The sequence below is a fragment of the Mytilus galloprovincialis genome, chromosome 5 (assembly GCF_965363235.1).
Source record: "Mytilus galloprovincialis chromosome 5, xbMytGall1.hap1.1, whole genome shotgun sequence".
Taxonomy (NCBI): Eukaryota; Metazoa; Mollusca; class Bivalvia; order Mytilida; family Mytilidae; genus Mytilus; species Mytilus galloprovincialis.
Genome location: NC_134842.1, coordinates 18,852,497 through 18,877,899, shown reverse-complemented (window position 1 = coordinate 18,877,899; position 25,403 = coordinate 18,852,497).

Here is a 25,403-nt window from a genome sequence, read left to right as displayed (position 1 = left end):
ACTACACATCTGGCATAAAAAAAGTTTTATTATTACTTTAATTCGATCTCAAACTCGGATGGTGTAAAAACAAATATATATCCAAAAACACAGATTACAGAGCTTGTTCAGCATGTTCAGTACATGTTTATCTGAACAATCTTATATATATATATATGTATAGCTGATCTGTAACAATAACATCTTCATGCCTTATATATCATGTACTGTAGTACGCCGCTAGATTAAAACTGACGAGGAAAGGTAACACACGGCCAGCGAAAGCTCTTTTAATGAGAGCCCAGGTGGTCGTGTGGTCTAGTGGGATGGCTGCAGTGCAGGCGATTTGGTGTCACGATATCACAGTAGCATGGGTTCGAATCCCGGCGAGGGAAGAACCAAATATTTGCGAAATCAAATTTACAGATCTAACATTGTTGGGTTGATGTTTAGACGAGTTGTATATACATTATGTACACAGCCATGTATCACCATCATTGATGGCGATCCGATGGATACATCTGTTGTAGAGTTGTCACTGACTCAGACGTACTTATAAATATAATTATTTTCTGTGACTGTATATTACATTAATTTGTAGGATCCTTTACTATAGATAGTTTAGCTGATCTGTAACAATGACATCTTCATGCCTTATATATTATGTACTGTAGTACGCCGCTAGATTAAAACTGACGAGGAAAGGTAACACACGGCCAGCGAAAGCTCTTTTAATGAGAGCCCAGGTGGTCGTGTGGTCTAGCGGGACGGCTGCAGTGCAGGCGATTTGGTGTCACGATATCACAGTAGCATGGGTTCGAATCCCGGCGAGGGAAGAACCAAAAATTTGCGAAAGCAAATTTACAGATCTAACATTGTTGGGTTTATGTTTAGACGAGTTGTATATACATTATGTATACAGCCATGTATCACCATCATTGATGGCGATCCGATGGATACATCTGTTGTAGAGTTGTCACTGACTCAGACGTACTTATAAATATAATTATTTTCTGTGACTGTATATTACATTAATTTGTAGGATCCTTTACTATAGATAATTTAGCTGATCTGTAACAATAACATCTTCATGCCTTATATATCATGTACTGTAGTACGCCGCTAGATTAAAACTGACGAGGAAAGGTAACACACGGCCAGCGAAAGCTCTTTTAATGAGAGCCCAGGTGGTCGTGTGGTCTAGCGGGACGGCTGCAGTGCAGGCGATTTGGTGTCACGATATCACAGTAGCATGGGTTCGAATCCCGGCGAGGGAAGAACCAAAAATTTGCGAAAGCAAATTTACAGATCTAACATTGTTGGGTTGATGTTTAGACGAGATATATATATATATACATATATATTTATAAGTACGTCTGAGCCAGTGACAACTCTACAACAGATTTATCCATCGGATCACCAGCAGTGATGGTGATACATGGCTGTGTACATTATGTATATACAACTCGTCTAAACTTCAACCCAACAATGTTAGATCTGTTAATTTGCTTTCGCAAATTTTTTGTTCTTCCCTCGCCGGGATTCGAACCCATGCTACTGAAATATCGTGACACAAAATCGCCTGCACTGTAGCTGTCCCGCTAGACCACACGACCACCTGGGCTTCTATAATACAAAATTTAACAGACCTTTAAAAATCCATTGCACGAGTTGCTTAATATATTTATATCCATGTTTATGTTTATATCGCTGATATGGTCATATAAGGTCAACTCAATAGTTAATTAGATGGCGTCTTTGCATAAATTCACCCGAAACAAAGCTACATCTTATTGAGACCATGTCGTGTAAATTGTTTATTTCATACTTTTGATACTTTGGAAAAAATGTTTTACATTGTTAAAAATAAAATATGAGAATTTGAGTCAAATCGGTGACCATGAATTTGGCAGCTAATGACCCTTTAATTATACAGGATAGTTAAAATAAATACTTTTTTTTACAAGTATTAAAAACATTCCTGACCTTGATTTGTTATTTCAATTTCTACTGACTTATAAAAGGTATACACCTTAACGTCTTCAGCAGAGATTTACGTTGATTATCAATCATTATTCAAATAAAATTAATGTTCATAAGATGTTTCATGACTCGCCGAGTGTGTCCTAACCATAGATTATTGAGAGAACTACATTTTGTCATAAATTTAAGTAATAGAATGTTCAAAACAGGGATGCAAATTCAACACCCTAAGTTTTGATTTTACTGATGTCCATTGAAATATCCTGTAACGGCCATAAAAGGTACGCAACTTCCTTTAAAACATGATTATACGATGATTGAAAAATAGAAAATCCAACGTTGTTGTCTACTAAAAAGTCAAATAATGGTAAAATAAAGCTAATTTTTGTCACATCAAACGTCCTAAGCATGGATTTATTCTGATGTCCTATGAAAAGTGATAAATTTGTCATAGCATTATAATACAAGATTGGCACATCGAGCATCTTCTTCTTCTACTTCTTGTGATGTTCTATGAAAAGTGATAAATTTGTCATAGCAAATTGGCACACTTCCAACTGATATATTTCCATTTCCATTTTGAATTCTATATCGAACGGCCTGAGCGTGGACTAATTCTGATGTCCATTCTCGCCTGAGCGTGGATTAATTTTTGATGTCCATTCACAAACATTTCATTATAATACAAAATTGGCACATCGAGCATCTTCTTCTTCTTCTTCTTCTTCTTCTTCTTCTTCTTCTTCTTCTTCTTCTTCTTCTTCTTCTTCTTCTTCTTCTTCTTCTTCTTCTTCTTCTTCTTCTTCTTCTTCAGGAGGGTCACCGCATTTAAAATTTTTGTCTATTTTTATAATTGCGTTATTAGAACTTTTATATACTAGTTAAAATTTTAAAAATAATAGTAACAGAGTTAGAATAGGGTAAGACTAAAAATTAGTTAAAAAACAGGAACTTGTATTTACACTTTTTTTTTTAGCTCAATCAGTAATGAAATACAAATACTGAAATAATAATTCCTTTTTAGTAGCCAATAAGGGTTCAGTTTTGTCAAAATAAGCAAAAAAGAAACTTTGATTATGAGTTATTCACTTGCAAGTGAACAACGCGACCTCATTGAATCCGTATTCATGTGAACTTTTATTTAACCCCTTAGCTTGGGACGGATAACATGTGAATTGTATGTGTAAAGTTATTTAAAGGAAGAGAATGTCATCATTGAAAGTGAAACAAATGTAATCATTTGATTGACTGATTCGATCCACAAACAAACATTCTAAAATATGTAAAAACGATGATAAATATTTATCTTTATCTGTAATATGAAATTAAAGACACCTAGAATAATTCAACAGCACATGTTTGCTTAATCTATTTATATCTATATTTATGTTTACATCGCTTATATGGTCAACAGATGACTATAGAGGTCAACTCGATAAATAATTAGATGGCGTCTAGACTCAAATACACACGAAACGAAGCTACGTATTTTCATGCCTGTGCCTTGTTTATTGTTTTATTTAGACTTTTAATAGTTTGGATACATGTTTACTTTGTAATAAATCAAATATCAGAATTTGATTAGAATCGGTGAACATGAATTTGACAGCTAGTGCCCCTTTAAAATGGATAAAAATACTAACTTATCAGTTGTTTAAATTTCTCTTAGCAAAAGGAAAGTGATATGAATTACTAGTCCGTATTATTATGGGTAAATTTATGCACAGTGTGGTTTCATATTTAGTTTATACGTACTTAAAATCTAAAATGGTAAAAAAGAAAAAAAAAAAAAAAAAAAAAGAAAAAGAAAAAACTATAAAAAAAAATTAAAAAAAACAGTAGAGGTCGTCAACACTATTTAAAAAAAAACCAGTAGAGGTCGTCAACACTATTTAAGGTCTACAAGTTTATTTACAGGGGTAATTAATATTCATATACTCCAGATATGATTTTATCTTAGAAGTACTTTACTCTATTACTTAGTATTTAATTAAGTATATACACATAAGTAGTATAATACTTGTTACATTTCCACGACTGACAGCCACTTGCAAGTTAAGCACCGAACTTCAACTGATTGTTCATTTGTTTTCCAAAAGTTGGGCTCTTTTAGCATGCAATGCATAGATCGAGTCTGTGCAGATTCGTTCTAAATCTCTCTGCTGAGACATATATATAGGGTTGTTCCTTTACGGGTAGACTTTACATAGATAAATTAAGTCGTATAAGAAAAACAAAATGAGTATGTTAAATTTGATGTATGCCTTTTTGTGCTTCTTCGTTACATTTGTTGTTTTTATAGTGATAGTAACACAATATTGACTGCTGTACCCCTATTTTTGACATTTTTACTCTTTGAGTATGTTTGTTTTGTTCATGCATCGTTCACAATGTAATGGAATTTGATGCGACTGTCATACAAGTGAGAGGTTTAGCTAGCTATAAAACCAGGTTCAATCCACCATATTATACATTAGAGAATGCCTGTACCAAGTCAGGAATATGACAGTTGTTATCCATTCGTTTGATGTGTTTGTACTTTTGATTTTGCATTTTGATTTTTGATTTTCCTTTTTGAATTTTCCTCGGAGTTCAGTATTTTTGTGCTTTTACTAATTAATAGAATAGGGATTTTGCCCAAGTCTATTTACATGTAATTAATGTTGACATCGTTTCATCCAGGAAACATAGGAACTAGAACAACATGCATGATTTTGGGATCTGTAAGTTGCATTCATTCTGCTGAAATACAGATTTGATATCTTACATATAAATCATAACTATTAATTGATTGCATATTGGTATATACATGTATATGGAGCATAGGTGATTGTTGCAAATAAAATAAATTAGAATCAGACAAGTGAATTTAAGTCAAATCTATCTGATTTTTGAAGACATCCTTCCATCCAGGAAATGTTACGTCTACTTTTATTATATATTTAAAACAACACAAGCATTGCAAATATTTGGTTGCACATTGATTTTTGTGATGAACCAACATGTACAGTTCAGTCAATTTACATATTTACTCATCGATAATATATTGAAAAAAGTTTCTGGAAATGGTCAAGACAGATTAACATACTTAAATAATACATTGTTATCTAGAACAATAAAAATGTGATTGCTGTTTAATTATGTCCAGTTCAGGACAGTAAATTTTCAGAAGCCTGAAATATTTTTCCGGAGCAGGAAATTGCTGTAAATATTTTCTTTACTGATTTATTCTCTTACAGATGTTAAGAAAATACCAATATGTTGAGTCAGTAAGAATGGAACACTGTTCTAAAACCAGTTGATAGCTTGTGACAACTCATTTTACTTTAAATATTTAATTTTCATGATCAGTTTACTAATGACAAGAAGAACATTAATATTATCAGTATGAACTGCTATGACCAATTGGTTGTTTTTGTCGGCAGTAACGAAACAAAGATTTTTATATGTTTTTAAGTAAACATTATTTGTCTATTGACTAAAAAGTTTAGGAGATGAAATGATGCATTTCACAAAGACTCATTCAGGGTAATGGCTTATATTTTGATTACATATTTCAGAGTGAACATTGCCAATGCATACAACATATATGTACCTGTTATGTTTTGTGTTGAGTTACACAAAAAAGAGGTCAATTAACATATAAGACTTAAGGGACTATTTTACCCTCACTATATGGGGATCACTGTCAAATAATACAGGTATCTTCCAATCATGAAAGCGAGAGAATTTTGGAAGCTCTTTTAAAGATAGAAAATTATGCCTTTACATCTTTAGTTTTCTAAGCAATGCCAACATGTTAGCAAGGTTCTGTTATAAGGGATTCATTCAGTGGGTCTGTTTTCAATCTTAATGTGAGATTGGTAGTATAAAAAAACAAACAAAAAAAAACCCCCAAAAAATCCCGCTTATTCAACTGCTACACTTTTTTTTTTACCGTAGAGTATATATTGAATCAGAAAGCTGAACTATAGGGGTCAATTCAGTAAAAAATCTCCCATTGACTTTAATGCTAATCTATGTATGGAATTAAATTTATACCTGATTTACCTTTAGAAATTGGAAACTTTCATATAACATTCATGAAAGTACAAATGTAGCCCTATCTTTTGCACTAATAAAAACAAAGGGTCATGCGGCATTTTTGGGCATTCACATGGCCTTGTTTACAAACAATGAAGATTCGCACTGAATTCCTATACTGACCCCCATTACTTTTCAACCCTGTAGTAAAAAAAATTAGTACATTCAGCATTTATTTTTTATTTTTTTTCAACTCTAGTTTTGATCCATCTGCCAAAAAATATTTATTACAAACATTATCTACCAATCAGAAGAGCATATGACTTCAGTGTTATACAGAAAGCTCTCCCCTAAATGGGCGGTCCCTGATGACGTATATTTATTTACTGAATTTACCCCTATAAGGGACTTTTTTACTTCTTTTCCCACTTTTTTTGTAATAAACATGTAAGGTATCCAATTTTCAAGTTCCAGTTTCAATACAACATTCATAAATGCTGAGTTTGTAAAGATAGAGCAAAATTTATACTACAGCCCATACTGCGGCCAATGTATATTTGGTATATAAAGTTGCACATTGACTGTTTTTAAAAGAGTGGTGTAAAATACTATGTTTAATAAATATGAATTGTTTTCTGTGTTTGCTTTGACCAGTATTGCAAGTACACCTAGAAACTAAAGACTTGGTGTACTCTTAGTTAAATTTTTCCTTATATGGAAGTTTTTGATTAAATACCCTGAAAAGAGCACAAAAGGACTTTTTAAAGGCTTTTTTAAGCAGTTTGATACCAAATAAAACAACAATTATGTTTCATTATACTAAATCTGTGTTTTAATTACTTGTAAAGTTCACAAAATGTCATTGACAATCACTCTGCAGAAATTCCTGTTACCCCAACATCAGGATGGATTCTTCGCCAAAACTAGACAGCCAAAACTGAAGTAGAAAAAAGTGCCAAATAGGAATAAATAAGTCTAAATATAACCAAACTTTGCATTTGGAAGATTAAAGTAACAATTTAGAATATTTAAAAGCAATTATTTAACAAAAAAATCCAATTACAAACATTTCAACACTAGTTTCCTAGATGAAGGACATGTAATCATGAAAAGTTGTCTAGTATAGTTTTTAAATAAAGAATCGCAATGCGTTATGTGAAAATAAATGAATATCTTCATGCGGTCAGATTATTTGAGTGTTAAAATACTAGAAAAGTGCTTATTTACCACTTGTTCTACAACTTAACATGGGGAACACAGCTAAAAAAAAAAATCACTATGTCAAAGGGAGGTAATCCATTTTTTCATATGATTTTATATGTATTATGAGGAGAAATATGTGCAAAATGTGATGTAAATGGGGAGGATATTTGTGCCTTTCATTGATATCATAACTCTAAAGTGTCATTTCTATTGTTTCTTTCAATCTGCACACAAAAACTGATTTTTAACATATACCCCATGCTTCCTCTCACAGTACACTCAGTGCATCCTGAATAGCCGCGGCTAAGATAGAAATTTGTGTAAAAAACAACTTCAAATGGTTCCAAAATCCTTCCATTACATTAAAATTTACAGGAAATGAGTTTGTGGATTATTGTGTGGCCTTGGACAAGTACAGTGAAAGAGTGCATATTTTCCTATAGGGGTCAATTCAGTAAAAAATCTCCCATTGACTTTAATGCTAATCTATGTATGGAATTAAATTTATACCTGATTTACCTTTAGAAATTGGAAACTTTCATATAACATTCATGAAAGTACAAATGTAGCCCTATCTTTTGCACTAATAAAAACAAAGGGTCATGCGGCATTTTTGGGCATTCACATGGCCTTGTTTACAAACAATGAAGATTCGCACTGAATTCCTATACTGACCCCCATTACTTTTCAACCCTGTAGTAAAAAAAATTAGTACATTCAGCATTTATTTTTTATTTTTTTTCAACTCTAGTTTTGATCCATCTGCCAAAAAATATTTATTACAAACATTATCTACCAATCAGAAGAGCATATGACTTCAGTGTTATACAGAAAGCTCTCCCCTAAATGGGCGGTCCCTGATGACGTATATTTATTTACTGAATTTACCCCTATAGAGGACTAAAATATGCTGATTTATAGAAACAAGATTATCAATAATTTGGTTTTGTATTTTGAGACTTTTGTAAAAATACAGACATATCAGATAAATTTTTCAAAAATCAGTCAAATATTGGTAAATAAATAAATAGAATTTAAAGCATTGTGGATGTAGGATTTATTAAAAATACTAGACATGGTCTAGGAAATTGGATTAGTTCACAAGATTTAAAAAAAAAGAAAAAAAAAAAAAAACTATCTAATACAGCTTTTTAAATAAACCTTCTATTTAGCTAGTCTTTACGAGATGCAGAAAAAAGAAGAGGTATTTTGGGAGTTACATAATGTACTAATATATACATATATATATATATTTCAATTGGTTCTCAAATTTTAGCACCAGTGTAGAAGCAGTTAATCTAAAAGCAAAAATACATGAAAAGCAATTTATTTAAAAGACTGATTAATAGTTATCAAATAACATTCAATAGTCTGTTAGTACATGGAAGTAAAATGCAATATGATAATTCCATGATTATATTAAGTGTGAGACATTTGTTAATATCTAAATTTAAAATGTCACTTTTTTTAATTTTTGCTTATTATTAGCAAAGAGAAAAAAAAACATTAACAAAATCTAGTCTTGACACGGGTTATGTTCTTCTCATATATGTTATGATGGTATGATGCTAAACCCCTAACGGGAAGGATTGTGCCTGATATTCATATGATGAAATCATAATCTTTCAATCAGTTTAATTGGAGTCTGGAGCTGGCATGTCAGTTAACTGCTAGTAGTCTGTTGTTATTTATGTATTATTGTCTTTTTGTTTGTTTTCTTTGGTTCCATCTTCTGACATCAGACTCGGACTTCTCTTGAACTGAATTTTAATGTGCGTATTGTTATGCATTTACTTTTCTACATTGGCTAGGATATAGGGGGGGAGGGGGGGGTTGAGATCTCATAAACATGTTTAACCCCGCCGCATTTTTGCGCCTGTCCCAAGTCAGGAGCATCTGGCTTTTGTTATTCTTGTATTATTTTATTTTTTGTTTCTTGTGTACAATTTGGAAATTAGTATGGCGTTCATTATCACTGAACTAGTATATATTTGTTTAGGGACCAGCTGAAGGACGCCTCCGGGTGCGGAAATTTCCCGCTACATTGAAGACCTGTTCGTGACCTTCTGCTGTTGTTTTTTCTATGGTCGGTTTGTTGTCTCTTTGACACATTCCCCATTTCCATTCTCAATTTCATTGTCAAAGTCAAGTTGTGACTTACCTACATGCAGGAAGGTTTTCCGAATGCATGTGATTTTAATCCTGGAATTGTCGGTATTTACTATTTAATTTTCATAATGACCAGTCAATTATCAAACAATATTTCTTAGTCCCTTTTCTGCAGAACTTGGCAGAAATAATATTAAATATATAGCATGGAGTTAGTATTTTATGCAAGGATATACTAGACAAAATTGAAATGTGTTTATTTTAAACAGTTACAATGAATTTTGATTCAACACTGTTTTGAAAGATGTGATTATTTAAATCACATTAATTTTGTTTTTGTCAAATCTGTAGACAAATGCAAAACTCTTCTGAGTGACTTTTAGTTAACCAAATGACTGGGTTGAAGTCACAAAAATGCTACCAAAAACGGTTTGGTTGATATATATGTGGAATCATATCAGAATGTATAGATTTTTGATGGTAAAGCCATTTCTGAAACAACTAAGAACACTTAAGTCTGCAAGTTAGTACAAGTGTTTCCATATGGCCAAACAAGTGTTTTCTTTCAATAAACCTGTAGAACTATATTTGACAAGTTGCATGTTAGTATTTCTGATAGCAAAATAATTTTTGAAACAAATATAAACAATTGTCAAGAGCAACAGTTCAAGAGTTGTTCATTATGTATTTTGTTTTGTTTCTTTAAATTTGGAACTGTTCATGGCAAGATATAATTTGTAAAGTTTTTAATTTTAGACAGTTTACCATTGTGAAATGTTAATTAGAAATATCAAAACAACATTTACAGACAGATTTTTCATAGCTGGAAAAAAAATCATCTGTAAGCATTCTTTTTGGACTATTAGGACAACAGTTATGGCTTTAATTCAGCTCAACATGCAAATGTGGAAGCATTATATCATTGAAAAACATGTATACTTAAACATTTCCACTGATTTTTCCATTTTCTGAATTTTTACACTTGAGTAGTCCAATACGAAACAATAATATTGTTCATTGTTGAACTCGTAGACATTGTATTCAAAGGTTCTACCACTCATAGAAATTTTTTTATCAGATCTTAGAATTTAGTAGGTATAAAAAATTGTCTTCTCTTGACATAAATATTTTCATTCTTAATCTATAAGATATTAAAAAGAGTAGTATATCTAGCAGAAAAGACAAGTTCTCTATCTAGCAGAAAAACAAGTTCTCAGGGAGACTATAACTTCAAAAAAGTTTATAGATTAGTCCAGATTTAGCATAATCATGAAACAACTTTTGTTTTGAGTCTTTATTTAAGTTTGTTTTTATTAAGGACACTTATTTACAAAGTGTATTTTAATTGATTATAATTCTTTAATTAAGTAGAAAAGAATTTATTTCGAAAGATGTGATATTGATCAGGTTATCGAAAGATGAAAGCAATCATATATTATCTGTTATTATACAAATATAGAGAAAACAATGGAAAGTTAGAGAGGAGCTAATTGTTTCCAAATAAACTTAAGTTTCATTGTGGAAAGTAAATGAAACTAAGGTTGGACCAGTTCTCGACGATTTGTACAAACAACGCGAACAACCTATTCAGAAATAAATGCTTTTTTACTGTTGCAATAATATTTCAATACATTTAACTCATAATGAAGGAGCTTTGATGAAATAATTTCGATACTGGCCTGCAGATTATTTATTCAGCAGATATAGAAAGATGGGGTATATAATATGGGTGCCAGTGAGACAACTCTATATCCAGTCTATTTTTGCATACTTTTTTATGCAATCTGCAAAGTTTTGCAATTGATACATATAGTTATACAGCATAGCTTCGTTGTATAATAAATTTAGTAATTTCGGTTTTTGACTAATATCCGTATTTACAAAATTTAATGGAGTTACTTTTTAAAAATTTTGACATAGATTTATATGTTGGAAATTGTATACGTTGAGAGACTTTATCCTCCACCAAATGAAATACTGCTTGTTAAACAGTAAATATTCTATATAATATAAATGTAATTTCATGGTAAGTATATTTAACCAAATTCATATAAAATGGTTATTTTTGAAATCTCAAGAAGAGAAAAAATATTAACTAGTAACATATCTATAAATTTTTATTATCTTCATTTCAATTCAGAAAACAATTAACTTCATAGAAAATAATGAGTGTGTGATTTTGTTGATAAGTATAAAATACATGAGCTAGAGTTTGAAAATGATTTTAAATACAAAATAATTAAAAAAAAAATGTTACAACTAACTTGTACTTATTTTAAGTAAATAATGTTGTAACATTTTTTTTTTAAATTATTTTGTTATTCAAGTTATCTCTGAAAAATGAAATTTATGCTCAGCCAAACAAAGTAAAAGGATATATAAGTATAAAAGTAAGCATATGATAAATACACATTGATATCAAAGAAGTAAAATTTCAACAGCAGTTTTGGAGAAATTTAAAACATTGTCTATATATACATTGTCAAATAAGAAAACTGATCAATTACAAGCTAGATACATGTACTGACATAATGAAGTCGATCATTTTCTCTCCCAACAATCTGTGGAGCACTGACATCTTTCAACATAACAGGTTTCTGTGAGGTTTTATGCTCTAACACACTCCAGAATCCATCTTCATATCTTACATCATCAAATATATCCAGCAAAACCCAGGTGTATGTTTGTCCTCTCCAAACATGCTCAAAAATCTTACAAATTGAACCAAATATGGTACTGTCAACTAAAGAATCTGTTGATTTTCCATCTACAGTATACACATATGAATTTGAAGATTTGTTATTGGAAAAAGGTGAAAAGTTGATTTTCTTGCTTGTGTTTCCATATGTAGTGTTTCCATAGGATCTTATGCACGAAGCAAGTTCCTTGCCTTCCTTACTCATTCTTGCAATCAAACAAAAGTCATAAACATTAGACATTTCTCTCAAAATGTTATCATCAATAGAGAACGTTTTCTCATTTGTACTACAACTGTCATCTTTTTCATCTTCCAAAAGAAGGCTCTCCAGTTTACCAATGTTAATACCATCTTGTTTTACCTTTCCAGACATTATCATGTAGACACACCAATCGTAAATATAAAAAATAAATAAATGATCATGAGAAACAATTTAAAAAAATGGATATTTCATTTTAGGATTAACATGCAAGAACTGAACAGCGCAACTGGATTTGAGATATTAAATATAAAAAAATATTATACATTTATATATTTTTTTCCAAATCCTGCCCTTTTATAAACAAAGTGAAAACAGTCAAAACCAAACTTGCTGCCTATTTTGTAATCAAAACACAATTCTTTAATCATGTTAATAATATTAACCATGAAATAAGATCCAGTCTAAGAATGTTTGCCTGTTATTCTGAATCCTCTAGTTTTACTGATGTAGTAAGTGCCATTGACACTTTCTTTCCCTTTTATATCTTATTATAACATATATTGTTATATATATAACATAAGATGCCTTATTTAAAAAAAAATCCTTTTATTTTTAAAGTTTTTGAAGGAAAACTGATGCAATTGATAAATGCATAAAAAATCTAGAGGTTTCACTTACCACCAAATTAATATCTTGAAAACAAGCACAAAGACACATTTTTCATATTTCTATTAATTCCTTTATTCATATACTTTGTAATTTATAATAGTATTTCAAATAGCTTGTTAAGTTAAAATCCTTAAAACAGGAAAATTGACATGAAAATCTTGTGACAAAATTTTTCATGGTGGACTTGGGTAAAGATCTGGTGTTGGGACTGAAATATAACTATTCATGATATAGTTGCCTTATATGGCATATACTTACAGCATAAGTCTCTATGATTGTGGCTTCAATCTTATTTTCATTTAAAGCTTGACGGGTTATCCAGCTGTTTACTCTTCCAAATGGAAACAACCACCTCCCATAAAGAGGACCAAAATGTGCAAATCCTTCTGGTATATGATGAAGTAGATGTGTTGTAATAGTCTATAACATAAATAAATAACAATGTATCAGTAATGGTTAAAATTAATATGACATACACTTTAGCAAACCACAGAACACTGCAAAATATTTCACTCTGTATTGTTGGGAAAAGATCCAAGGAGTTCAAAGATCCAACACAAATTCCTAAACCTAACATTAGTGAATACATCCTCAATAATATAGAGATATGACTCATCAGTGTATCATGAATTTACCAGTTTTATCAATTGTATTCAATGGTAATAAAACGCACAGGAGTCTAATCTGTCCAACAACTCAGGTTTCTCATTGTTGAAGGTTAAGTATTAATCAATAGTTGCATCAATCTCCCTAATTTTGAACTTTAGATGTAAGTTACAGTAAGTTATCTCATAGCCAATCTTACCCCAGTTCTTAATATCAGTTTAATGTGTAAACGATTCAAAACATTTAAAGACGGAAACCATTTATTTGGAAAGCACTTACATTTTAAGATCTTAGAGAACACACTGGTTTAAACTAGAATGTTAATACAGAATACTCGTGTATTAAAATCTTACTTGTTATTATCACTATGTTTTTTTAATATAATATATAGATTTCTTAATTATAAAACTAAAAAGTTTTATCTTTACTTTTTGTACTTCATATTACTTTCATAAGCTAACACAAGCAATTTTGACAATTATCTTTTTGTGTAGATAAAACTAAATGCACATCCTAATTAAGTTTGTCTCATACCTGTAATGCAATAGGGAAATCTCTTTCCACCAACGAAACAGCTTCACTTGTAGATTCAATAATATATTCCAATTCGTTTTCATGATAAGATTCACTGGTCAGCAACTCAATCACATTAAAAGCTTCCCTAATGTTGACTCTTGTTTAGCGGGCAATCGTCCTCGTAGACACCAAAGTGCAGCTCCACTGGTTACAAACTAAAAATGTCAAATAAATGGTCAAATACTTCAGTGAGTCTATTGTTTTGTGTCGTGCATGCATGCATACATTATACATGTGGGTACAAAAAGTACTTCAAAAACGTTTTTTTATATAAAATTAGAAGAATGTTCTGTAATTATCAAATTGATAAGAAAATTTACAAATTGTACAACAGTATTACAGCATCAACTACCTACATACATGACATAGATATAGGAAGATGTGGTGTGAGTGCCAATGAGACAACTCTCCATACAAATAACAATTTAAAAAGTAAACCATTATAGGTTAAAGTACGGCCTTCAACACGGAGCCTTGGCTCACACCGAACAACAAGCTATAAAGGGCCCCAAAATTACTAGAGTAAAACCATTCAAACGGGAAAACCAACGGTCTAATCTATATAAACAAAACGAGAAACGAGAAACACGTATATATTACATAAACAAACGACAACTACTGTACATCAGATTCCTGACTTAGCATGTATACTTAAATCTTGTAGCAGCGTTTTTAAAATTAAACATCCAACAACAAATTATAATTTTCTGATATTTTTAAATTTGGGATGTAGACCATAACAAACAAACATTCTGTTAGTATTGCATGGCAATACAAAGTCCCCTACCTGTTCATTGTATTTGAACAAATTTTAACTTAATCTATAACTTGTCAAGGTGTAAACATTATATACATGTATCAAGGACCATAGCTCTGCACAAAATCATTACTAAACCAATATCAAAACTTGACCTGTAACTTAAAAAAAGATGTGGTATGATTGCCAATGCAGTGCGACAACTCTCAACAAGAGACCAAATGACACAGATTAACAATTATAGGTCACTGTAACCTAAAGCAGAACAAACAAAGGAGGGACAGAATGAAAAACGTTATCATTCATCTAACAAGAACAACAATATCAAAAGCCAAAATGTTTACCTGATGTTTTCCATGCAGTCCTCAGTGTCCATGGCTTTGAAAAATGCTGGTCTGGGTGATAGTCATATCCTGTTGGATACACCAATGACATGGCTCTTTGATCAGCAATTTGAACACTGGATCTATCAAGTCTCCATGGAGCTGGGGGTAGTTCACTTTCTGCTGTCATTGATTTTACTCTAGCTTTTTTAGTTTTTTTCCGGTTTTCTGTATTTGATTTTCTTTTGTTGCTTCCTACGACTGTTTCCTCGTCATTGATACTGGTACTGCTGTTCCATGAATCCTTAAATCGATCGAACTCTTGTTCTCAACTCCGTACCTTTTTCTCATCATCTTTTCCAGTAATGAGACCAAAGAGATTGCCAATTACATCTGCAATGGTGTGCATACCGTCAGGTTGCATTTGTTTTTGACGATTATGGTAAGGCAGTCTCATGAAACTATATTTTCCTTTCAATCCTGTTTTTTCTGTAGAAGAAATTTTCTGTTTTGATTTGGAAGTTGATCATAATTGTTTCTGATTTCTAATTCTTCTTCTTTTGTATACGACTCTGGTTTACTTGTTCTGTCCTCACCTTTGATAGCAAAATCATTCTTTTCTTTTCTCAATGGATGATTTTCTGGTAAAAAAGCTCTATTGTTGATGTGAACCACTTTGTGTAAAAATTTGCAATTAAATCCTTCTTCCTTACAATAAGGACATTCACGGAGTGCAGCCTGGCTTGAAACATGCAAAATGTTGCTGAATGCGGGAATATCACACATGTAATGCAGCAGTGCTATTCGGACTGATGTTGGGGCTCCTCTTTAGGCATTAAACATTGTGCAATCTGTCAGTTCTAGCAATTCATCCACTAAAAGGTCCAAATATGGATCTAGGGTTTTTGGCTCTTCTGTCTTTGTACCTGGTACAATGCCAACCAACATCATTGGTCCTAAAATATTTCGGACATTTACAGGCAAATTTAGCCAGGTGAGGATTAATGGCCACATCGACTTTTGAGTTGCCATACTTTTGTGAGGATTAAGCCCATCACAAAAAAGTGCCAACGGAACTGTACAACTTTCCTCCATGTTCTGAAAGACTCCTCCATCTTCATGATCATACCAAGATTTGTATATCTTTCCATCAGTTATATCGGTTAACTTTCCATTGCAAAGATCTTGTCTGGAATACAGAATTTTACAAATATTGTCACTACCAAAAATCCTTGAAAGTCTTGGTCCAATAGGCATATACGTGAAAGTTTTGCGTGCACTTAAGGACTCTGCTTTGTATCGTGTCTCGCCACATGTTGTACACTCTCTGTCTAACGAGTGGTCATTGTCATTTGTTTTGCAGAAAAGCAAGCAGTCATTGACACATGCATCATATCTTCTTGTTTCAATAATCATCGGTTTGGTCAGCTGATATGCTTCTTTATATGATTCGGGGAGGCAGTTGGGAGTTGGTAATACTGTCTTCTCATTTTTTAGGCACATGTTCAGAGCTGTTTTTCACATTCCATTGTTAGCGCTAAAGTTGATGAAGTGTCTAAACAAGGAGTCAAGCAGTGTTGTACGACAACCCGGATATAGTGGTTCTTGAAGTTTTTCGCTAAAGGATTCATCATTATTCTCTATTGGTAAATACTTTGGCTTCAGATATGAAGATTTCTTGATTGAACTACTGATGGTTTAAAAAAAATTCTGTTGTTGTCTTCTCTGTGTCATTTTACTTTTCCCAAGTTCTGAAAGAAAAGAAAGCTTTTTGTGAATTTGGAATTGTGTGATTGATGTTTACTCAGATCATTATAATGCAATATTTATATATAAACAAGCATTCTAATTTTTGTTAGTATTGCAAATCACTTCCTGTTACAAATTCAATTTATTGGAACAAAATCCTAACTTGATTTATAACTTGTCACCGTGTAATCTTTATAACAAATATCAAGTCAACATCCTCAAGAAAGAGGAGCAAAAGTGTTGAAAGTGACTATTTTTAGTCCAAGAACCATAACTCTGAAAAAAAGTAATCCAACTACACTACGTCTGGGGCATAACAAAAAAACCCACCATGTGTTGAGTAGTCATTCATTTTTTAGGTAGGAACAAAATATATGTAGGGTAAGGACAAACACACATTTTCTTTCATGGAATGAAAACACTATAACTCAGAAACATGAAATCTAAAATTGATAAAAATTTAAACATGTTAAAGGGAGCTCACGTCAATAGATGAAATCGATTCATCAGAATGTCTTGCAAGTTGGTGAAAGAGAGAGAAAATTCTGGCTTGAACATTGCATATTGCAAAATGACCAAAATGTGTTGATATAAAAAAGAAGATGTGGTATGATTGCCAATGAGACAACTGTCAACAAGAGACCAAAATGACACAGACATTAACAACTATAGGTCACCGTAAGGCCTTCAACAAGGAGCAAAGCCCATACCGCATAGTCAGCTATAAAAGGCCCTGATAAGACAATGTAAAATAATTCAAACGAGAAAACTAATAGGCTATTACTATGCTTAAGTTAAGGGTACGTGGGAAAATAGAAAAACGCACATATTTGTACAAAGAGCTCTAAAATGACTTAAAAAAAAAGAAGATGTGTTATGATTGCCAATGAGACAGCTCTCCACAATAGTCTGAAACGACACAGAAATTAACAACTATTGGTCACTGTATGGCCTTCAAACTGTTCAAACAGGACTCCCTTATCTATATCAAGTTGGATGAATTTGTTTTTAGGTTAAATTAAATTAAAATCAATTTACACTTGCAGAGAGCCATAAGAACCTCAACAAAAACTAACAAAAAGTTAAACCGTGCTATTAGAAGGTCAAAAGTCAACAGACAAACTATGGTAACCTCAAGTACGTAATTTTTTTTTCATGAATAGTTTTGGTTTAATGACAGTCAGCATTTAAGTTTTTCAAACATGAAAGGGTTGTGTGACCCCAATGGACTCTCCCTATATATCATTTGATGTATTTTATTGTTCCATACAAGAATTTATATGGTTTAGGGGTTGGGATCTTTACCGTTTACATTTTTTCAAACATAAGGGGGTGGGGTGACCCCCAAAAACTTCCCTTTTATTTCATTTGATTTGTTTTATTGTCCCTTACAAGAATATATATGGTTTAGGACGGAGATCGCAATCGTTTACAAGACATAGCGCATTCTCAAATTGAACAGGGTGGGGGTGACCCCAAGGGACTTCCCTTTAATTTCGTTTGATTTGTTTGATTGTCCTATACAAGAACATATATGGTTTAGGGGAGGGGATCTCAACCATTTAAGTTTTTCAAACATGAGGGGGTGGGGGTCTTTCCACCAAAAACATGTATTCAAATATGAAAGAAGCAAAATTAGGTCGAAAACTATTTGAATATTAACTTGATACTGATTCCAAAAATATCTGATTCTATATACATTTATTTTAATAAGGTATGAAAAATAGCTACTTCCGGTTTACACAAGGTCACCTTGGGATATTTTTCAAGGTTATAAACCAAGGACCTCAATTCAAAAGACCATTGGTCCTTATTATATTTGATTTATGCAAATCTTGTCTTCATCTTTTACGAATGCGATATTTGTTTTATATTTTACTTTTTAAATTACAGACAAAGAGCTGAGACACAGGGACAAACAGTGCGTCAGATAGTCAATAAGACAAAAAGGTAGGGCATCCTTAATTCAAAATCAATGTCTAACTAAAATAAAATGCGTCATAAAAAGTCATAATTTCCTGTCGATATGCACATCTACATAGTATGTCCTCATTATCTTAAAAGGTTTCATGAAATTATGTTGTGTAGTTTCAGAGGAGTTGCGATGACAAACTGTTGCAGTAGTACATTAAAGTAAATAAGTTCAAAAGGGCGCAACTCCTAGAAAACAAATTGAATCGTAATTTCCTGTCAATATACACATCAACATAGTATGTCCTTATTTTCTAAAAAGGTTTCATGAAATTCTGTTGTGTGGTTTCAGAGGAGTTGCGATGACAAACTGTTGCAGTAGTACATTGAAGCAAATAAGTTCAAAGGGGCGGAACTCCTAGAAATAAATTTGAATCGTAATTTCCTGTCGACATGCACAACTACATAATATGTCCTTTTTATCTAAATAGGTTTCGTGAAATTCTGTTGTGAGGTTTGACAGGAGTTGCGATGACAAGAAACAGGACTGACGGACTGATGGACGGACGGGTCAAAAACATTATACCCTCCGCAACTTCGTTGCATGAGGTATAAAAATGATAACAGGCCACAACCATAAAAGAAATACAGTTATACGAATTAACAACAATTGACCTTTTTAAATATTTGGACATTGTACTTACCACATATATCAAAATAACCAGAAAAATCCATATTCATCTAAGGTAATGGAACCATCACTTTGTACATGTATTAACCTAAATGAGACAAAAGAAAGAGGCATTCATTATACATATCTATACATATTTTTTTTTTATACATGTTGTAATTTAACATAATGTTGTGATCTACAAATATCCCCCCTAGCCCCCTATCATGTTACAAGAGTTTGTATGAGTTAATTTAACATGCAAATATAGATATTTAACCTCTCTTTTAACAATATGTAATGTATGGTATGCTATTTTGTAATCATTTCTAAAAAAATTATTTCGATGGAATGTTAGTGATCAGCTGTCATATAAAGCATCGCATGACATTGTTTATCAATTTCCAAAAAGGGGGGTTGTGTCCTCAGTCAAAGACGGAATAAGATCATCATTTTACAAATAAGAAAAAAAAAAACACAGATCCGCATAGCTCTTTCTTAATCTTAGTAAACTTGATAAATAATGGTCTTCATACACGAAAAATAATAAAGTCTTAGTGAATAATGATCTTCAAGCACAAAACTTATAAACTTATAACTTGGTATTCCAAATGTGCATAACCAGAGGTTTAAAATAATCTGCAGAGTATGAATGATTCGATAGTCCAGACTGAACACCTGATTTTTTTTAATGTCCAGCTATTATGTTACAATCTAAATGAAATGACGTTTTAACGCTATTTTCTGAAAAGGGTCCACGACATAGTCGCTAATCATTTCCATTTCACTGCTCTCAGCATATATTTATTTATATTTCTAGAATGTGCATTTGCTGCACCTTTTTGTTCGAAAGAAAAAAGAAATACGTTGAACGTTAATATTTAAAGTTATGTGGTAAACTAAGTGTCCAGTGTTTTTGTTACAGGCTTGTTTTCTGGGGGAAAATGCCGATGTCGTAAATGGTTTAAGTAATTTGAAGACGTTACGTTTGTGGACTCAGCTTTGTGCACGCCGTCACGTCACAGCTCTGAATTTGGATTTTGTAAAATTTTTGACATACGTGTAATATGAGTTTCTGACACAAAAAAAAATGTCAAGATCTTACAAATCTATTGCAAACTTTTCAAAATTTTGGAATTTGAGAAATTTGAAAAAAAACCAACTGAAAACACCTACTCTACCCCTTTTTAGTCAATTAGTTCAAAAACTGACATTTCTTTATACATAATAAACAAGTAGTGTAAGGAAGGTAAATCCGAACATTCTCAAAATTGTATGTGAAATGTTTTAGAATTACCTCCCTTACACTGCTTTTAAATTGTCTTTTTAAATTGTTCATTGACCAGAGATTCATACACTTAATCATAAGTTATTGTTTGAAAACTACAAATATGATTATTTTGGGCCCACTTTTTGGTCCCTAATTTCAAAACTATTGGGACCATAACCCTCAAAATCAATCCCAACCTTCCTTTAGTGGTATTGAACCTTCTTGTAAAAAATTATAGAGAGAGTCATACACTTAAACACAAGTTATTGTCTGTAAAGTAGAAAAATGCTTATTTTTGGCCCCTTTACCTACATATTCGGGAAAATTAACCCTTAACTGAATCCCAACCTTCCCTGTGTTATATGAAAACTTGTGGTACAATGTTAGAGAGATCCATAGAGTTACACACAAGTTATTGTTTTAAAACTAGAAAAATGCTTGTTTTGGCCCTTAATTCCTTGACTGTTTTCCCAATCACCATCAAAATAAATCCCAACTAGCTTCTACTTATGTTATTAAACATTGTGGTACAATTTCAGAACAATTGAAATACTAATACATAACTTGTTGACTTGAAACTAGATACATGCTGTTTTTGGTCCCTTTGGGCCCCTAATTAATAAACTTTTGGGATCATAACCCCAAAATCAATCCCAAGCTTCCTTTTGTGGTTATAAACATTGTGTTAAAATTTTATTGATTTCTTTTTACTTATACCAAAGTTATTATCCGGAAACGATTCGTCTTCGGACGATGTGATACCAATAAACGATCAATTTTAAAAAAAATTTTACGGTCGTATAAAAAAGAATGAAGTCGGTGGGATTAAGAAAAGCATGAAATGTCCATTTTTTTTATTCTGAAAATTGAAAAAATTTGGTCAGCGGATCCATAAACCAACAAATTAAATAACCCTGGCCATAGATTCGAACTGGTCTTACCTTTTAAGCATGCCAGTATTTCATTATGTTTCAAATATTTGTCTTATTGGTCAATGTTTACAAACTCCTGATGTACAAAATTCCAATGAGGATTCGAAAGTTGACTTTGCACATGTGTGTACATGGTAAAAATAGAAGAAATGGGGAAAATTGTCCTGATTTTATGTTTGGTGATGAAATAAAGTTTATTTGAGACTTAATTTACTGATGTTAACTTATTCTATAGTTCAAAGGAGTACATGTAACACTTCTTTGGGATGAAAATACAAGACTCTAATGGTAACCTAAGAGATGGTGAAATTGCGCCACTCTTAGCTGTGACTAAAGCTAGGAACGTGGCCATAGTTTGATTGAATACAATATTGTCTTAAATGACTGCCATGCTTAAATAGATTTCAGAGGATTTGTGCTAATTGACTAGAAGTAAATCTTACAGTCATATGTCAGATTCTAAAAAAAAGTACAATGTCTAATTCAGGGGCTCATGCTATACCTGTAAGATACCTGTAAGATCGTTGTGGGGCTCATATGGAAGGATCCTATCCTTTTTAGCCCACCATATTTTGGTACACTTTAAAAACTGATACAATCATCAATCCTGCATGATTTGGTGCAATATTTCACACAATTAAAAAGTTATATAGAAAAATATTTTTTTTGTGTCCTCATCAATTTCTTAACTGATACATGACTGACTCCCAATGACAGTCTATACTAATTCTAAAGGCTTCCACAGTTTTTTATGAAATAACTTCAACTGGTAGGTTATTCTAATCATTAATAATTCGTTGTGAGAAATGTCTTAATCGAAAAGAGGTGTTACATCTAGGTTTTGCTAATTTCCAATTATGCCCACGGGTATTTGTACTGATGACAGTAAAAAATCTTTCATAAGACTAGAACACACCCGTGATATCGCGGGTCCGTGACTGATATATAACTACGCGTATGCCTTATTTTAGTATTGGTATTGTCATCTGATAAAGTCATGCCGATTATAACATGTATAAGGTGCACAGTTGTCTCTGCTTTCAAAATCTTTCTGTTTGAACCCGTCGACCTGGAACCTATCAATTATTGGTAATATTAATAATTTGGAAAACAAAAGGGCCTGGAATGGAATATTTTTTACTCAACAGTATACAGCAAAATTCTAAATACACTGTTTGGTGGTGCGCCTGTCTGATGCGGAACGTACAGATAAGGTAATAGGTAACAGGTGATTATACTATTGGTATCGGTGTCGGACTCGATCCGGAACTTCATAATTATTGGCAATATTAATTACGTGGAAAACAAATGGGCCTAGAGTGGTGTAATTTTTAATCAACACCATTATACTATATTAGTTATATATAAAGTTGAATTCTTTGATTCATCGTTTTTTCGTGATGACCGCTGACAAATTGGACCTCGTAATTTTAGTATTATAGATATATCTTCGATTCCTTTTAATATTTTGAAAGCTTGTATCATATTACCTCTTCGCCTTCTGTGAGTTAGGGAAGGTAGTTTAAGTACTTTTAATCTGTCTTCATAGCTTAAATGTCGTATATCAGGAATTAATTTAGTTGCTCTCATCTGCACTTTTTCTACAGTATCATGAGCATTAATATCTTTCTTTAAATGCGGATACCATATTGTATTTCCATATTCCACATGTGGTCGTACCAACGCAACGAATAGTCTTAAAAATGTATATTGATCTTTAAAGTTAAAAGTTCGGTTAATCAGCCCAAGTATACTATTGGCTTTATTTATTTTACTTGATATATGTTGAGAAAATTTAAGATCATTTTGAAAAATAATTCCAAGATCCTTTTCTTGTTCATCTTTAATGATATCAATATTGTTCATGGTATAAACATTTTTCAGGATTATTTCTTTCATAGTGGATTTGTTTACATTTGTTTACATTAAATTTCATGTCCCATAACTTGGACCAATGTAGAGTGCGTCTAGATCATTCTGTAAGACATCAGATTTAGAAGTAGCTGCATAAATTTTAGTATCATCTGCGAAATTTTTTACTAGAGACTCCACCATGTCCACAACATCTGGTAAATCATTTATGAATATAATAAAAAGAACAGGTCCAAGTACACTGCCTTGGGGCACTCCACTAACTACATTTTGCCATTCAGATTTTCCCCCTTTCACCGCAACTTGTTGTCGACGTTCAGTTAAAAAGTCAGTTATCCATTCTAATATAGATCCACGAATACCGTATGAATACAGTTTCTTTAATAATCTTTTATGTGGCACTTTATCGAAAGCTTTGGCAAAATCAAGATATAATGTGTCCCAGAATATATTATTATCCATATATAATGACCAGTCTTCCATGACATCAAGTAATTGTAATATACATGATCTTCCAGAGCGAAAACCAAACTGTGAGTCTGATAACAAATTATTGGTTATTAAATGATCAATTATTTCCTTCCGTATAACCTTCTCCAAAGTTTTGCAAACAATTGAAGTTAGACTGACCGGTCTGTAATTTCCCGCATCCAGTTTACTACCTTTATTCTTAAAATGTGGGGTAACTCTAGCATCTTTCCATTCTTTTGGAATTTTTCCAGTGTCAATGGACTTTTGAAATATCAAAGTCAAAGGTTTTGAAAATGTATTTGCCATACTCTTTACTATTAACGGATGAATATTATCTGGACCCATAGACTTGCTTCCATTTAATAAAAGTAGATATTTTTCAACTGTGTCTTGATTGATCACAAAGTGGTCTAAAGATGATTCAAAATTTCTCCTCTTCAATATTAGGTATATTATTTGGATTTTCAGCAGTAAATACACTGGTAAAAAAGTCATTTAATACAATCGCTTTTTCCTTGTCGGAAGTAGTTAAGTTCCCATTTGGTTTCATGAGGTTTGATACTGCTGATTTTGATTTCACTTTACTTTTGACATATGTCCAAAAATGCTTTGGCTCAGTTTTAGCTTTTGATGCCACTAACTTCTCATATTCCTTTTTTGCTTTTCGAACGTTCTCATTTGCCCTGTTTCTAGCAGCTTTATAAAAATCAAAATCTACTGCTCGTCTAGTAGCCAAGTATCTTGACCAGGCCTTTTGTTTTCGTTTTACATTGCTCAGACAATCAAATGTTAGCCATAATGGTATAGGTTGACAACCCGGTTTAGGATTAGTTTGTGGTACATACGTTTCTACACATTTTTTATATTTTTCAGAAAATATTTTCCACATCTCGCTTATGTCTTTATCTTCAAAAAAATTATCCCAATCAAAATTACTAAAGTCTTCAGAAAATTTATCAAAGTCACATTTGGAATATTTATATTTCGATTTACCAGTTTCATATTCGTTGAAAGAGTACAAAAAGTCAAATGTAATGGTAGCATGATCACTAAGTCCCAATGGAGCATCAATATTAATATTGTCAATATTGCTTTCATCTTTTGTAATAACTAAATCTAGAGTTCTACACATCTGATTTTCCCTAAATCTTGTAGGTTTATCTATATGTTGATATAGAAAATTGTCGCGTAAAGCTTTAATAAAAGTATGTTCGTAATGGTCCTCAGAGAGAGGTGTAGTCCAAAAGTTCCAATCAATATCACGCATATTAAAGTCTCCCGTTATTAAAATATTGTTATACAATCGAGCTGCTTCATTCAAAAGTCCAATAATATTTAAACATGAGTTTTGATTTGATGGGCTTCTGTATATTGAGCCTATCAACACAGTCTTATTGTCT